The sequence below is a fragment of the Solea solea genome, chromosome 14 (assembly GCF_958295425.1).
Source record: "Solea solea chromosome 14, fSolSol10.1, whole genome shotgun sequence".
NCBI lineage: Eukaryota > Metazoa > Chordata > Actinopteri > Pleuronectiformes > Soleidae > Solea > Solea solea.
This window is the reverse complement of record NC_081147.1, coordinates 24,089,863-24,103,124: the sequence shown is the minus strand read 5'-3', so window position 1 is coordinate 24,103,124 and position 13,262 is coordinate 24,089,863. Positions and strand designations below refer to the sequence as shown.

Sequence of the window (13,262 nt, the reverse complement as noted above, 5' to 3'; positions counted from 1 at the left end):
AAATATAACTACATGCGGCACTTTTGTGCGCTGTCAGTTTGACGCTTTGGAGAGTCGTGGATTTATTTTTCAGCTCTTTAGCGACTTTGGCAATGTTAAAAACTTAAAGGATATAAGATATAAGAGAGGAAGTCTTAGAATGTTGGATTAAAATACAGACACGGACCCGGGTTATTTCATTCTTGTCTTAAAGAGGTAGTGAAATCCCGCTTATGGAGCCTGTTGAGTTTGACATCAAATAGTCGAGCAGGTGTTGAGAAAAGCAACGGATAGGTTTCATGTTTGCACGCACGTGTAATTTCTGGTCAGAGTGATGTTACAGCTGGTGATGGCCTTTAGTTTTTGTGTTGGGACGTGGCCTGTGGTCCAAGTGTCTGAGCTTTGCTCAAATAGAAAACCACACAAATGAATTTTTTTGGGTAATATATATCGGTGTTAATTTGATCCGGAATAGATTTTTCCCTAATTTATTCCCAATAAACTGTTTGTTTGAACATTAACACGTTCCCAAAAATGGTCCCTTTTGATTTCTACTGAAAAACTAAAGGGAAACAATATTGGACAGTAACACAGTCAATGATTTAACAGATATTCAGAATGTTGTGTTGTTTAGTTCGTCACAACAAAACTAGTTAGAAAAACAGAGCAGATGACAATTCTTCAGTAAGTGACACTAAAGCACATTGTCCCCTGGTGGCTGGTTGTGGTACAGGTCATACATCCAGTTCCCTTCCCTTCCTGTTAGTTAGTTAGTGGATGGGACAATGACAAAACTAAAAAGTGGGGTTATTTTATTGTGCATTTCAAAAACAACGGAGGTTTGCATCATGACTCATGATTGTCGAGCACGGTGTTCCAACTGATTCATACTCATTGCTGTAGTGTGGCAGCAGATATTAGACCTAACATTACAAAAATTATTGTGTTGTTCATCAGTGGACATTTTCACTCTTTCACACCAGGAAAAAAAACAACCTTTTCCTTTCATAGGTTTTCCTTAAAGTAGACAATCCTCGCATCCATGTCACATTGAGTCATCCCTTTATCAGTGTGATATATATCATTTCGCCAGACTCTTGCCTATACGCTGCACTGCTGTATGGATGATGTAATGCGTCACTTTAACTGCGACACAACCGTAAAAAAAAGTAGAAATAGTAAAACATTTTATAGAGGAAGTAAATGCGAACAGTGAGCACGCGCGCACGCGCGCACGCGCGGGGTAAGCACCGGCCTTGACAGCTGCTGTGCTCCATGCAGGAACTGTGAAGGTTATGATCACACTGACTGATTTCCATCTCACCAATCACCCAGTCAACATGGTCTTAAGACCCTCAGACAGCTGGACCCTGGTTCTGGTTTCACGACTAGTTTAGTGAGTACAACAACAGTGTGGAGTTTGTGTTTACCTCCGTGAACCGCGTCTCTGTTTTGTGATAATTGTACAGACACTTGTTGAACGTACAAAGTGTTAAAAAAGAGTGAAGCTTTTTCCCCTCCTGTCTTTTTCTCTTTATGTCATTTTCTTTCCCAAACTGCCCTCCCCCCCTCCTCCTCTTTCCTCCCACCTCCTCCTCTGTCTCCACCACTTTCTCCTGCCCCTTCGCGCCAGCTGTGGTCTGCACAAAAACTGATTTTCAGAGTGTTAACCACCATGTTCTTCCTGCCGACGGCAGAATTTCATTTGCAGAGCACAGGGGGCCAATATCTAGGGTAATTCCCAGGGTTTAGTGCCACTGATCTCTTCCCAGCTCACCTTGGGGGGAGAAAAATGAAAGCGGCGATAAGGCCTTACCCTGCCCAGGACCATGTTCACCCTGTGCTGTCCACCGACTCACTGCTGTCAGCTACTGGAATCTCACGCAGACGACACCTGGCCAGTGTCACTTTCACTGTCTGAAGGCATCTCAACACAAACTAAAAGGTGATATGAGAAAAAGAAGCAATAATTCATGTTTTTTTGTTGTTTTCTGAATGTGCAGATTGAAATGCATGTAGTTTCATATTTTTTTTTTATTGCTCGACAGTCGAGCCAGGGTTTTAAATCATCATAATGTAATCTTAATGAGGAACATTCTATCGTTTGGTTGCTTTTTATCATCACTTTAAGTTAAACTGAATTTTCCTCGTTGTTAGAATCCAAAAAAGTGTTGCAATACTTTTAAAATTCTCATCAAGATTAGTTTAATAAGATTAAATATGACTTAATTTTTTTCTAGATTTATAGGCCAATAACATTGTGTGAAAAGAGGTTTTAATGTTTAACTCTAGTAGTTTTATTTCAAAGGACCCTGATCATGGTGAACTTCCTTCCTTCCAGTATGACTTCCCATCTTCCCGAGTAGCAAATTACTTTTCTGCCATTTAATAAAATCCGTGTTCATGACCAGTTTTTAGTTCCCGGATAAATGTCATTCCCCGTCAATGTGACACCTGCAAAAAAAGAATTTAATTTCAAATTTTGTCCCCGAAACTGACAGAGCTCCATTTAGACGAGTGAGAGACATATTAAGAAATGAAATGTCAAAAGATTGTGACTCAATAATAGTCGGCGGGAGGGATGTGTGATTCTCATGTTTGTTAAAAAAAATGGAAAATTGCTTAAAGAAGAAATAATAAAAAAGGAAGGATATTCATTTGTTTGGACCCTTATAAAAGTGTTTTAACGGATTATTCTCAGGTGTATATGGTGAACAACAGACTTTAAAGGCAACTCCTGTCAATTTACAGTTTATTTAAAATGATTTTCTGTCCCATGTCTCTATAGTCTTTTTCACAGTAGTTAGCTTGTGGGTACATGTGGATTTTTTTGCAGGTAAATCCATTAAAAACAGGTGTTTTTACACCATTTCCACTGCTTGTGTGTTACAAACGCATCAGAGACAAAACGGGGAACAAGACAACAACAACAAAGACGGTCAGTTCCAACCGTTTGGTGAATGATTTGAAGTAAGTTTATAAAAGCAGAGAAAGCCATGGGGCCAAACATATAAAAATAAGTTTATAAGGCTATGCTTATACTTTGGTTTTCCGTGACCAACCAGCATCCTCATGTTTCTTGTCAGTTGTCTTCACAATAAGAAGTCAGGTTCGCTAAATTCATGGCTAATGGCTAAGCTAATGGCCCGGACGATGAATGCATGCATTAGCTTTGCACCAGAAATGATGCTGGAACTTGCATCGCTGCCAAAATGAAGCCAAAACTCAGGGTGTTCCAAACAAAAAATCAACAAAAAATGCATGCATTTCACAGTCATGTGAATCCGGACAAATACTAACTCATTAAACACATTCACACTGGATTAAAGATACATTTAATCTGAAGATGAATGATTAATGTGGATCCTTTTTTTATTAATTGCTTCCCCTTTCATTAGTAATGATTGATTAAAAGCTGTGGGGTGGGCCTAGGGCTTCAGACCAGGAGGGAGGGGGGGGGGGGAGGGAAAGAGAGAGAGAGAGAGAGAGAGAATACCAAAAAGATTTTCAGAGCCTCAGCTCTAAGAGGAGGGAAATATATAATTCTTTCACACTGCACATTATTCCTGAAAGTATCGTTTGAAAAGTGCTCACAACCACACACACAGTTTATTCCCTTGCACTGGGAGTGGGGGGCCCTGGAAAACAGTTTCTCCACATCAGGGAGGGTGGTGGTGATGGTGCAGTGGGGGTGGTGGATACTTGTGGGTTTAAGTGAAACCAAATGAGCTGACGTCTCCCTGATTAAATGCGTAAATTATTGTTCCTTAAAAAAGTGCATCCCATCATGCTCCCGCTCTCTCTCTCTCTCTCTCTCTCTCGGTACATGACAGGACTGTTAGTCTGACGTTGTAACGTACAGATTGCGCCGCAATGTGTTTCCAATTGGCAGGAGACGTGGAGCCCACGACGGAGCATGCACGCTGCCCTTTGAAACGATGCACCAGGAGGAAAACATAAACAAATGTTTGCCACCAGGCACGTTCAAACCCCCCCCCCCCCCTCCTCCACGTCCTCCTCTTTCACTGCATAACCCCCCACCCTCCACCCACCCCCCTCTTTATAAAGCCACAACCTCACATGTGACACATTATCAGGGAGGCAGCAAACATGTTTTTAGAATTAAACTATTACGAGCCCTCCAAACAAGATAAATTTCCTAATTGGCTCCTTTCACAACATTTACATATTGCCTCTCTGTTGTTGCCGTGGGAGATGTGGGGCGTTGTTTGTTTGCCGCGGTGTCAAGTGGAGGTGTTGCACGGAGGTAAAGTTTACACAGAGCGGCACTGGTGCAGAATCACACAGGGGTTAGAAAGAGAGCGGCCCGTGACGACGTACGAAGCAAAACAAACAGTTTGACTTCTAAGCCTTGGCAGACCCTGCTGATGGGTCCCTTGGTTTCTCAGCTTTCCTCCCAGATGCCTTTTCAAGCCTTTATTCACTTTTTTTTTCCCTCTTTACCAGCACTCTGCTTTTAGGGTGTGTATGTGTTTCAATAACCCTCATGGGGATAGGTTTAGGAAAGGAAAAGTGAGGTATATAGACGGCATCGTGTAAAAAAAATGCTATTGCCAATCAGCCACGTGTGCCGTCTGACAATGAAATGATACTCTCAAAATGACCAATTCTTGGTGAACCTGAAATAGCTTCACTCGGCACTTTCACAGCTCCTCACTTTCCCTGTCAAGTTGAGCAAACACAGACGTCGGGACTATCAGAGGAGGTGATCGTCTCCCTCTTCTCTGCTCACTTCTGAGACGCTGCTGCTGCTGCTGCTGCTGCTGCTGCAGAGAAATCCAATCTGTTGTTTGATGTTGCGCAGACAGATTGTCTTCCAAATACTTTGTGTAAACAACCCTCATTTTAACCTTCCCCAAAGTGTGACTTAATAAAGATGAGAACCCGCGGTGTCCGTTACCCCCTCCGTGGCAGCACAGAATGAGAACCACATGCGTAAATACAGCGCGGTGCACGGCGTTAAGTGCGTGCATGAGAGAAGAAACAGTAATCAGATTGGTTTCCTGTGACAAACAATAACATTTATTTTAAAGCAGCAGCATTTTTCCCAGGCAGGGCCAGTAGCTCCCATGGTAATCGGAGCCAGACTCGTCTCGGCTCCGAGACGCTGGGATGTCGCTACCTAGCAGTCTTGGAAAGTGGGAGGTCATATTAGCGCTTGGTGTAAGACAAGATGGTTGCTGCTCTTTAAGAATAGCTTTTGTTTGGATGAGGATTTCGAGGAGGAGAGCGATCACACGTGCGTATTTATACATAGCATTTAAAGGTTTTATCGGCCGGGGGATTTAAGTGGGATTTTCAGCTCCATAGAAAAATACAACAAACCTATTAATACCTGGTGTGAAGAGGTGCTCGCAGATGTGCTCAAGCGTCGAGAGACGTTGCTTAAGAAAGTCCTCGTCTCGTCCACGTTGGCTAATTAGAGGCATTTGAAGAACAGTGATTCAATTGCATTGTTTGTTGTATTTTTCTTTTGTAAATGAAGCTCCAATAGAATAGAATGACCTGTTAGTATCTTTAAGAAGTGGCTAATTGGAGATCAGTATGAACAACAAATAATCGCAGTATTTTTTATGACGTCTTAGAAGCTATGTCACTGTCATATGAAAAGGGATCGGGACCAAAAATTACAATATATGCTCAATAAAAGACAAAAGCAATCACTGGAGCTCCAGAAGTAAAGCAAGCGTGATAATCAGGCAAATTGGAAAGAAAAACTATAACATAATGATTCAGTAGTTCAATCTGTAACAGCTCAGTGCACCGAATACTCGATTTAAAACTACACTTTGCATATCGTGCGTAAAGGAACGCTGACGGAGATATATCAAGTATTAGTGTTTGTATTCGTGGGATCTCTCTGTGTTCTGCAGACCCCTACGAGGATCTACTGTAATTATTTAATGTGAAAGCTTATCCCCGTTTCCCTCTATTTTCATAATGAGTGATAGCTTTGGTGCCCCATGTAGCTCAGATTAACTGTGATCAAGTGGAGGCCAGTGGGAGCTCCCAGCATGCTTATAGTCCCTTAACAGACAAATGCGCCGGCGATGATGGATCACATGGTTTTCATCACAAACTCATACGAGTGTCTGCTCGCCTCAACTCAAGGGCTTCTGACCTAAGAATTGCCCCCCTGTTGGGGCGATTTTAGTTGGACAAATTTCAACTCCTCAGCGAGTCTCTTCATGTCGGCTGTGAAGAGGGGAGTGGCGGCGGGACTCATCTGCCTCTTATTACCCACCCAAATTGAGTACGTACACAGTGGATGTGTTAATGGACAGAAATGTGGAGCAGGGGGACATGGCGTGCAGAGCTGGTGGAGAAACTTCTCCCCACAGACTGTTAAACTGCCAGGGACTCTCGGTTTATCTTTACTGTTACGTGTAGTGTTGTGTTACTTGGCAGAGGTCGGAAAACTGAGACGTTTCTGTCTTTATTTATTTATTTATTTACAAGCCGAGTGTTTTTTTTTTTTTCCCCTTTTGAGACCAACAGAGAACTTCAGAAATGTCTCGTAGAACTTTTATCTCGTCATTTTCTAGTTTGTGGCCGTCGATGTGTCCTAGAATTTCGTGGTAATTTCTCATGTCAACTTCACCGACCTCAACAACGTTACCAAACGGGCCTGAGCTGAAATAATACCACCTAATCCCTTTAAAATGTTATCTGATTACTTAGGAATGTTTGTAAATGAACTTCATATCAAATCATAGACTGGAAATAAAAATAAAAATAACAAATCAACTCCCTTTTGGAAGCCTCGAGGTTTGTGATTTGACTGGCGCCACCTACTGGATGATACCACCTGTCAATCAACTCAAATGTGTCATGTCTTATTGTCCATCAACACAATTTACAAACTGCAACATGTTCTATTGATTTAGACCCGGAACTTAATGACTTTTGGTTCATATTCCCATAGACTTCCATTCAAACTGAGCTCTTTTCGCAGTGAGCTGCACGGCCCCCTAGTGGCCAACTTCTGCAATCTACTTCCTGGGCTGTATTTTTTTGTTTAAACTGTTCATTTTAATATAAAATATATGCTTTTTGCTGCTTGTAAAAAAAGACAGCAACTAAAACAACATTTTTCAGGATCACCTTGCGAGGCGGGCTGTTGGTGGAGGGTGTAGTGCGAGAACCCTGTGGCCAGTGTGGAGAGACTCTCATGGCCACAGTCGGTGCCAGTTGTTTGATACAGTAGCCTGGCATGACGAGCGCCTCGCTGAGCCCACAATGGATCATGCATGACCACAACACTTAAATATAGACGCGCATGCAGTGAAAACACTGCAGCAGCTACTGTACTCAGTAAGCAGCAGCAGTTCCTGTTATGTTCTTGTTGGAGAAGCAGCGTCATTACAATCACACGGTGCACACGGTGGTTGTGAAATGAAACGTATACTCATTTACATTAAAGTGTAACCGAGTAGCGGCGAGGTCTCCTGCAAAGCACATTTGCAGCTTAGTTGTATATAAACATAATTGCTGGTTGTAGAGTGGGAACCGTGTGTCAGATTACAGGAGCTGGATTCATATTAGGAAACAAAACTCGGCCTCTGATGCAGCAAATTTGTCCCATTTTCTCTCTCTTTTAAAACAAATATTGGTCTCTGCCACGTGTCGATGCTAAGTTACTGGAGGACAACGTCAATGACAATAAGAAGATGTTTAATTCTCTCGTATCTGAACATCTGTATCTATCCTAGCTTTCCTAAATCAGGAATTTTCAACCCTCGGTTCAAGGGAAAAATACCAGACCTTGGGCTAATCTGTGGTGGGTCCATAGAAGTCTAGAAATTTAACTTTTTTATTACACATCACAAGGGAATTCGAGTTCAAGTTTCAAGTTTTATTGTCACATAATATATAGCGAAATGCTTATGCCACAGTTGCGGTGTAGTGCAGAAGGAAAAAGGAGGTGCTAATACAGACAGTGGGGATATATGACAGTAAATAAGGTTGAGGGAGGACGTACAAGACTGTGCCAGACTGTATAGATGCTGTATAGATAATAGCACAGAGGCAGGAAAGTGTCAGACTGTGCAAATAAGCCAAAATACAGTGAGTTAAACGTATAGTATTGTAAAAGAGTATTGATATTCATGTAAAAGTACCAAAGAAAGCAAAGCTTGACAGCAGAATCCACTGTGTCTGTCACTCACACACACAATTGTCTCTGGAAAACACTGATGGTGAGTTAAAGTGAGTTTTGTGTGTTGAATTTCTCTGGTACAGGCATATTAATGATGAGACATTGGTGCTTTCATGATGTAGATCATTCTTGCTGACCAGACATCGTGCTTCCAAGCTTTGAAAAGCTGGTTTGAAAAGTGAAGCCGAGGACGTAGGATGGAAGGAAGTAACAGTTTGCCACCAGGGGGCGACTGCACTGGTTTCAAAAAATAACTCTCTATGAATGGGGAAGTCTGAGGAGTTGATGTCGATCTGCATCATGAAGCCTCCAATAGAACACAATGTCAGTTTTGTAAACGATTTCAAGGAAAATAGACAATAAACTCGTATATGATTGGACACCGTGTGATTGGTGCGTGGTTGCAGGCGATGTCTGGGAATTTTCCTCCATCTCTACAGTCTATGCTCGCGATGCCCGCTGCACAAGCAGAGCTGGTCAGTCACCACCCACTGAGATTTCATCACCTCCTGTATCAGTAATGCTGCTGCTGCTTGTCATGATTCTCCGGTCACTCTTTCGCTTCAGCCGTGTGAAAAAGGCCCCACACTCTGCCACTACTGAACAATCAAACAACAAATGTTCATGGTGTTCAGTTGAGGCGACGGCGTAAAAAAAAAAAAATGGAAGGGAGTGAGGATTAGAAACAGCTTGGGGTGCAAATTGAATTAGCTCTTTAAAGATGACTTGGGGTAAGAAATGAAATGTCATCCTCATCCAGGCAGCCAGAAATGCAAAACACGTGAATGTGAAGAGCATCTTTCTTTCTTTCTTTCTTTCTTTCTTCTCTTTCTGTTTCTCTTATATGCTGACTCTTTTTTTTTCCTTTTTTCTTTTTTACTGTACTATGATGTGTCGAGCATTAATCATCACAGCGAGGATGAGAACCAGCCGCTTGCCGCTCCTTAAGACTCTCGCAGACAAACGCACTCATGCTGTATGGACGAGTCGCGCAGCTGCCTTCAAATTAAGTGTCACAGCTTTAACTTTGTGAGGACGGACAAACCTCCGCGGCGCTGCTGCTGCTGCTGCTGCTGCTGCTTCTCCCACCAACAACAAGTCTAATTCATACCTGTAGAGAAACTGTCATTTGCATGAATCTTTTCTGCGTTCATTATAAAAAAAGGGTAATTTATTGAGAGTAATCTTGACGCATTAGCTCCCTTAAATGTTCAAAATAGTGAAATAAAGTCAAACTGCTTCAAAAAACCCTGAATATAAGAAGTAATACTCATTCAAACATCTCAGCTAAGGACTTTCTGGTGTAGTAATCTACTAGTAAAGCTGAAACTCAAAGGTTAGGATGTTTTAGTGAGCTGGAGCTCAAGTACGCAGCTTGTAGACAATGTGCTCGTGTTTCACGGAAGCACGAGCTACTCTGTCACTATTTTTATAGACCTACAATCTCAGACCTGTTTTTCCTCCTCGGCTACAAAGTTATGTGCAGCTCCCTGGTGCAGGATATGCAAGCCTCATTGTAGTTAATAATGTCAGGGAGCAGCAGCGTGAGGGTTAGTCTGCTCCCCAGGCTCCTGCTGCGACGCTGCTGCTTATTACACCAGAAACTGGCTCAAAGTTACATGGAGAAAGTTTTTCAGTGGAGTTATGGTTTCGGTGGAAACTCGCAGACTGGAGTCATAACAGTGTGAATATGTAGCAGGAGTCTGTGTTTTATGGTTTCACTGATGCATCTCCAGTAAGCCTAAGGAGGTTATATACAGTAGTATAGTGGGGTGTTTCTCCACATTTAAAATGCTGTTGCACATGCTGCAACACGGACTTGTTGACTAACGTTAATGCAAATACACAACGTTTTGCAAATAGATGACAGAAAACGTGATACACTTGCTTATTTTTATGCACTTTTAGACTTTTGAAGTCCGTTTCCTGTCTGTGGTCGGCTGTTTAGCTCACCGTTGTCGTGAGTCCTTGATTCCTTCAGCTTTAATGCTATGATTATTGATAGAATTCTTTTTGCTGTGTGTCCATATTTGAACTTGGCGTATACGAACTGCTGTAAGCTGCAAATGAAAAGCTTTTTTCATGATTAAAACAAAGATTTCTGATTGTTTCGCCTTCTTAAATGTGAATATTCTCTTTGTCTCTTTGCTCCGTAAAACAAAGAAATCATTAAAACTGAATCATTTTGGTTTGGTGACGAAACAAGACATTGGAGAGACGTTTTCTGACATTTTGTGGACCAAGCGATGACTCAATTAGTCGTGAAAAACTTATCTTCATAAGAAATATGCTGTTGAATATTTAGATAAATATAATATAAACAGTTTGTAACCAGATAACATGGCTTTAAAAACCAGACAACGTAACTAACCCTGAGTTTATAGTAGCTGCAGCTGACAGAACGTCACTTCTACGGTTTCTGTACGTGGAGTTGAGGGGCTTTTAAGTACAGATACGAGGCACATGCTGTACGGTGATGATGGGTTTGAAACTAGGTTATCCATCACCGGCCTCCTTCAGTGCACGGGTCCCTGGCCAATACCACATCTATTATCAGGTTGTGGAGGATACAAGAGAGTAAAGGAAAGAGCTCAACCCCCCCCCCACCACCACCAACAGGAGTCTGCATTAAAAACGTATGGACAGACGCGAGAGTCTGGCACAACTGTACGATACTCAAACTCAGGAATGTCTCTTTTGTAAATGATAAAGTGACAAAATGTGCAAGAAAGAGCGAGAACTAAAAGATTCTCACAAGTTTTCTCTGTTCAATAATATAAAAATGTTTATAGTCGTCGAAAGTACAGTGTTAAGAGGATGTGTTTTCCCTCTGCAACATGAGGCAGAGAGGAAGAAAAGTCCCACCGAGACTTGGCCAAAAGTGCTTTTTCATATTGTAAATTAAGGAGAAGACTGCGGCTTTCAAAGCAAACCATTATGATAGTTAACGTAGAACCACTTAAAAGGCCAGCTGCGGGAGTGACGTGAATAATAGTGTTTAATTTGTCTAATCTTAGCAGGAGCAGTGGGTGGTTGGGGGGGGTGGGGGGGGGGTCGCTGTTCCCCCCGCTGGCACTTGAAGAGAGCTGCCTCCACCACAATGTGGTGCAAATGCCCTAAATTATCATTTGGCTGTGTTGCTGTTGTTTTTTTGTGCCGTTTCCCCCTTTCATTTGTACTTTGCCTGTTGTTAACATGTGTGCACAAAGGACAGACATGGTCGCACTACTGTGGAAAAGTGAGCGTAGGAGGAAGTTTGGCACGTGCCGAGAAAACTTTATTAAGGAGATGATTTGCAGTTTTTTTCTTTCATAGGGGTACTGTAATTTGCCATAAAATCCCTATAAATAAATAATTTAAGAACTTTTCAGATGTACTCTGGAAAGTATTTAGTTTGAGACGTTTCCCTTGGCCACGTTGCAGCTGTGCATGTATGGTGAGCCTTATTTAAAATGTCAATAAAATGGTCTGCGCTTGGACGCGGGCTCTACTGTGCGAGCAGTTTGAAAAGACAAAAAAAATAATGCAGATATCAACAGTTTTGTGAGTGTTTCGTCATCCGAGGGCCTGCGGTTCATGCTGAGCTATATTTCCTTTTATTTTATTTTCCTAACTGAAATCCTCTTGTGCTGCTCCAGTGGAAAAAAACTAAAGCGCTGATTTTTTTTTTTTTATTATATATTGCTTGTTTTAAATTTGATACAGTTTTACTTTCATGTAAAATACAGTCAGAGACCCCCCCCCACACACACACACACACCCCCTGTGATTCTGCGACCCGGCTCTGCTCACTGTTGGTTTGCGTTGGAACAGGAGATGTTGCTGTATATGCTACGAGCGGCGAGATAGTCTCATACTATTTATTGTTATAATCCCTCGGCACACATTATAATTATGTGACAGAGCTAATACTTAGTGCGCCGAAATGTAAACTCCTGAGACATCAAATACTCGTATTGGATTTCAGACGACGGGCTTTGAGGGAGAAGAAGAAAGAAAAAGAGAGCGAGAAAAAAAACAAAAAAAACAGGAGGAAGAAATGTCTTTGGATTGTGAAAATCATAAACACAACAAACCGTGGTCGTGAGTGAGCGATGTGGAGACACGGCGGCACAGACTGTGTGTGTGTGTGAGAATCTCACCTAAATTAAACCATGTGGTCACCAAAAGCCCCCCCCCCCCCCAAACAGTCCCACCCCTCCCCAACCTCAATCTCCTCATTCCTTGAACCCAGACCCCTCATTGACCTTCCAGGCTCTCATTGTCCCAAAGTGAGACTTGATTACTGGCCTAAGCCCTGTGAAGGTTCGCCTCAGTGGCCACAGCTGATCTTTTATACTAATTTCGGATTAATGCGGGGTCCGCAACACTGCGCAAACACAGCCACTGAGAAGGCCCCTGCCACACAGAGCTAAACATTAATTCTCCTTAATGCTGAGAGTCAACTTCCAGTCCTTATCAGAATTTGTCTTAATCTCTGCCTAGGCTGTACAAAACTCCACTGCTCGATAAGTAAGAAAGTGTACGCCGCCAAACAACAGATGAGCCAATGAGCTGTGCAGGAAGAAAAAAACCCCCAAAAAAACAGCGTGATGTTGTGGCGGAGAATATAAATGAAGCCAGACTTACCTTTTTGAGTGATCTTTAAAACAGCTGTCCTGGTTCACAGACTCTAAATGAAGATTTAGGGAAGACAAAAAGGAGGAAACCAAAGACTGTAATCGAAACCACTCACGAGTTAATTTCTTGCTTTTGTTTTGTGCAGATTTAAATCTCTCATCCCTCGATTTCAGCCGCCGCCACAAACATGTTTTCAGTGAGTTTCCCCTGCATCCCTGACTCTCTCTCTTTATTTTCTCTCTCTCTCGCTCTCTCGTGCCGTTAGGAATCCACGGATGTGTGGGTTCTGACCATGTGGGTCCTGCCGTCCCTGTCTCGTCTCGCGCCCTTCCCTAAGACTGAGCGCGCTTGTCTGTAATTTTCTCAATATGAGATATGTGATATATTATTTCAGCAAATATCTACGGCTCGGCTCAGCTGCGTCTCAAATACTTTGATTTATGACTAGATGTTTTTGTATCATAACCGCGCGTCCATCTATAGT

At 42.3% G+C, this 13,262-nt stretch overlaps 1 protein-coding gene and 1 long non-coding RNA gene across 2 annotated transcripts in view; one reads left to right on the top strand and one right to left on the bottom strand.

The window, feature by feature from the left end:
- LOC131472827 (uncharacterized) overlaps positions 1-2,623 on the top strand; it is a 56,849-nt gene extending 54,226 nt beyond the window's left edge. The window contains exon 3 of the long non-coding RNA XR_009242132.1: positions 1,677-2,623. This is a non-coding gene — a long non-coding RNA (uncharacterized LOC131472827). The remainder of the gene's footprint in view (positions 1-1,676) is intronic.
- Positions 1-12,806, bottom strand: part of pitx2 (paired-like homeodomain 2) — a 51,783-nt gene extending 38,977 nt beyond the window's left edge. Inside the window, exon 1 of the mRNA XM_058650287.1 lies at positions 12,788-12,806. The gene's annotated coding sequence lies outside the window, so the exon portion shown is untranslated. The remainder of the gene's footprint in view (positions 1-12,787) is intronic.
- Between the last annotated feature and the right edge of the window lie 456 nt (positions 12,807-13,262).